The sequence below is a fragment of the Penaeus japonicus genome, unplaced genomic scaffold (assembly GCF_977035675.1).
Source record: "Penaeus japonicus unplaced genomic scaffold, GWHDUDI00000001_assembly GWHDUDI00000014, whole genome shotgun sequence".
In the NCBI taxonomy this organism is placed as follows: Eukaryota; Metazoa; Arthropoda; class Malacostraca; order Decapoda; family Penaeidae; genus Penaeus; species Penaeus japonicus.
In genome coordinates, this window is record NW_028234416.1 from 36,069,762 (window position 1) to 36,074,030 (window position 4,269).

Below are 4,269 nucleotides of genomic sequence, written 5' to 3' on the forward strand. Positions count from 1 at the left end.
CCCTCTCTCCCTCCTTCCCTCCCTCCCCTGCTTCTCCCTCCCTCCCTCCCCATCTAATTCACCCCTCTCTCCTCCCTTCTGCCATTTCTCTCTCTCTCTCTCTTCCTCTCTCCTTCCTACCTCCATCCCTCCCCCCCCTTCCCACTGATTAGGAGTAGACCATCGCTATCATAGCATCTCGGATTTGCTATAGATTTGACTCGGTGATCGGATACACTCGAAAGAGATTTAGGGCGATTTATGGACGCCAGTGGATCCATCCGGTCGCCATCCCCCTTTCTTGTTTTTTTTTTCGTCTCTTATTCCTCCGTTTCGTCTTCTTCTTCGACCACCTCTTGCTCTTCTTCCTCTTTCTCCCCGTCTCCTCCTTCTTTACTACTTGTTCTTTTACCTCCTGCTCCTCTTCTTATATTACTTCTTGCCTTTCTTCTTCTTCTTCTTCTTCTTCTTCCTCTTCTTCTTCTTCTTCTTCTTCTTCTTCTTCTTCTTCTTCTTCTTCTTCTTCTTCTTCTTCTTCTTCTTCTTCCTCCTCCTCCTCCTCCTCGTCGTCTTCTTCTTCTTCCTTAACCTTAAATCCATTATCAGTGAGGATTAGGGGATTAATCTGTCTGTCTTCTTAAGTATGTCATTTTATCTTTGTGCTCCCAGCTTTTCCTTTTTTTCTTATTTTCTCTTTCTTTCCTGATTCTTCTTCTTCTTCCTCCCGTGCTTGTTCTGTTTCTTTCTTTCTCTCTTCTCCTTATTATTGTTGTTGTTATTGTTATTATTTTCACCATCACTATTATCATATCATGTATTCATATCATCCATATTACAATCATTATCATTATTGGCGCTGTTGTATGAGTTATATTTGTTATCGTTATCATCATTAATATTATCATCATTACTATTGTCATCATTACCATCCTTAATACAATCATCATTTTCACTGTTGTTACTATGATCATTATCATCATCATTATCATCTTTCTCCTTCTCCTTCATCAACATTATATTGATGATTATGTCCTCATCTTCTCGCATTAACTACCTCCCATTTCTCTTAATATATCCTATTTATTATTATTATTATTATTGTTATTGTTATTATTATTATTATTATTATTATCATTATTATTATTATTATTATTGTTATTATTATTATCATTAGTATCATTATTATCATTATTATTATTATTATTATTATTATTATTATTATCATTATTATTATTATCATTATTATTATTATTATTATTATCATTATCATTATTATTGCTGCCCTTTATTTATCTATTCTTCTCTTACTCCTTTCATCCTTTCGTAAACAATGTCTCCAAATCTTGTCATGTCGAATGTTGTTCTGTGTTTCCTTCTGTTTTCCGATAGTTTACTCTTTTGACAAACAGCATTGCCTCATCATGTAACATTTTTCTTGGTTTCCTGTTTCTGCTTCTCCTCCTCCTCCTATTTTTTTTTTCTTGTTCTTTACGTGCTCCTTCTTTCTCCTTTTCTCTTCTTTCTGTTTCTCTTCCTCCTCCTCCTCCTAATTTTTTTTCTTGTTCTGTACTTGTTCCTTTTTTTCTCTTCTTTCTGCTTCTCTTACTCCTCCTCCTCCTCCTAATTATTTTTATCTTTCTTCACTTACTCCTTCTTTCTCTTTTTCTCTTCTTTCTACTTCTCCTTCTTCTTCCTCTCCTTTTTGCTTCTCTCTCTTCTCTTTCTCTCTCTTTTTTTTATATTTTTTATTTATTTTTTATTTTTTATTTTTTGGTTTGATTACTTTCCCTTCCTCTTACCCCCTTTGCTTCCTCTCCTTCTCCTTCTCCCCTTCCTTCCTTCCCATCCATTCCCTTAACGTTAACAATCTGTCGATATCCCAGGACCATATCATTACGAATATCTGTCTGTTTCCTTCCATTTCCCGTCCGTTTACCTTCGACAAACAACACAGCCTCATTATGTAACATTCATTTAATGCGCTTCATGTCTTCCATTATCTCAGTGAACCAATTCTCTTTTCCCGTTTTTTTTTTTTTTTTTTTTTTTTTTTTTTTTTTTTTTTTTTTTTTGCCAAATCTGTTCCGTTGACGAGGATTGGGAATGGCCAGTTCTGCAATGCGAGATGTGCTGCTGAAGTTAATTGATGTTATATTTTCACATCAGAAACTCTTGTGGAGATATGATATCGATATGTCTGTTACGTATCGTAACTGCGTATCCATACCCATATTACTTTTATTACAATTCCATAACAGATCTTTTATTTTTCGTAAAATAGGTCATGGAAAATATGGACTATTTTTTTTTTTTTTTTTTTTTTAATAAGCTAATCGACGTGGTCAAAGTCAGCCTTGGGTAGAATCATTCCCAAAGTAAGTCAAGTGAAAGAGGCAAGTGTCAACAAAGCGAATTATGAAAATAAACAGAAGCGCCATTTTGTGGAGGGGTACTTGGGTAAAAACAATTGCCCATCTGACAGGCGTTTTTATAGCCACATATGTTGTCTTTGCATCTAAAGAAAATGACGCTAAAGATAGAAATAATTTTCCCTCCTGTATTACGTGAAAAAAGGACTTAAAAAAAAAGATAAAGAAAAAAAAATCAAATAATATTCAAGAAGAAAAACAAACAATAGAAAAAAAAGCCAACGCAAAATACAAACAAAACAAAGGAAAATGCAAAAAAATCACACATGCAAAAAAAAAAAGACAAAAAAAAAGACAAAATCACATACAAAGAAAAGAAAAAAAAATCACATAAAAAAAAAAAACATTTAAAATCAAGTTAGTGAATGAAAGGTTTCTTAGACAAAGGAAGCTGCAAGAGGACATGGAATTTAGTACTGCTAGATAAGCGAGTGAGGTCCGACTGTTCTTTCCCTGTGATCGAAAACCAATCATACTACATTTCCTGATAACGGGAAAGGGACATACAGTTATTATAGATTCTATTCCTTGTGTCTCTAGTGATGAGAAGATCAGAATAATGATAATTGTAATGATGATGATGAGGAGGAGGATGTAATGATGATGATGAGGATGATAATGATAATAATGATGATGATGATGAGGAGGAGGAGGATGATAATGTGATAATGATGATGATGCTAATAATGCAATGTTAATGATTATATAGATAATGATGATAAGGTAAAAAGAAGAAATAACATGATAATATCATTAGATGATTTTGAAAATGATGATTTTGAAAATGATGATGATGGTGCTTTTGAAAAGGTTTATAGTGATGATGATGTTATCAGTGATGGTAAGGAGCATGATAATGATCATAAAAATTATAATGATATTGATATTAATAATGATGAAAATGATAATAATAGGAATGATATGATAATGGTAATAACAATAATGATAATGATGGTAATAATAATGACAGTAAGAATAATAATCAAAATGGTATGAGAGAGAGAGGAGGAAATAGAGAGAGAGAGAGAGAGAGAGAGAGAGAGAGAGAGAGAGAGAGAGAGAGAGAGAGAGAGAGAGAGAGAGAGAGAGAGAGAGAGAGAGAGAGAGAGTAGAAGAAAGAGAGAGAGAGAAAGAGAGAGAGAGAGAGAGAGAGAGAGAGAGAGAGAGAGAGAGAGAGAAAGAAAGAGAGAGAGAGAGAAAGAGAGAGAGAGAGAGAGAAAGAGAGAGTGAGAGAGAAAGAGAGAGAGAGAGTAGAGAGAAAGAGAGAGAGAGAGAGAGAGAGAGAGAGAAAGAGAAAGAAAGAAAGAGAGAGAGAAAAAAAGAGAAAGAGAGAGAGAGAGAGAGAGAGAGAGAGAGAGAGAGAGAGAGAGAAGGATGATTTGCTACAACAATATGTCGAGCGACTCCAAGGACAAGGAAAAAAGCAAAATACAAGTTATGGTCAGAGCGTTTTTTTTTTTGTTTTTTTTTTCATAACAATACACAGCAAACGCCCTTTTCTGTGTATGGCATTGTAAATAAATAAGCATAACAAAGCCTTTAATGTCAAACTGACGCAACAACGCTACACGCTGTTTTATATTTTTGCATCATTTTTCTCATAATTGATATAATTAACAATTAGTGTTGGAATTCAGGGATTTCTCATCTCTCACTTATCAAAAACACGACCACATTTAGATTTCGTAACCTATACTGTATAGATATAGCAAAAGTTGATGAACTCAAACATTAAAAAAAAATCTTTGCTAAAACATTGTTATACTTTTATTCATCAACCAAAGGAGAAAGATAATGATGATGATGATGATGATGATGATGATGATGATAACGGTAATGATAATTTACTTGTTTCCGCTAA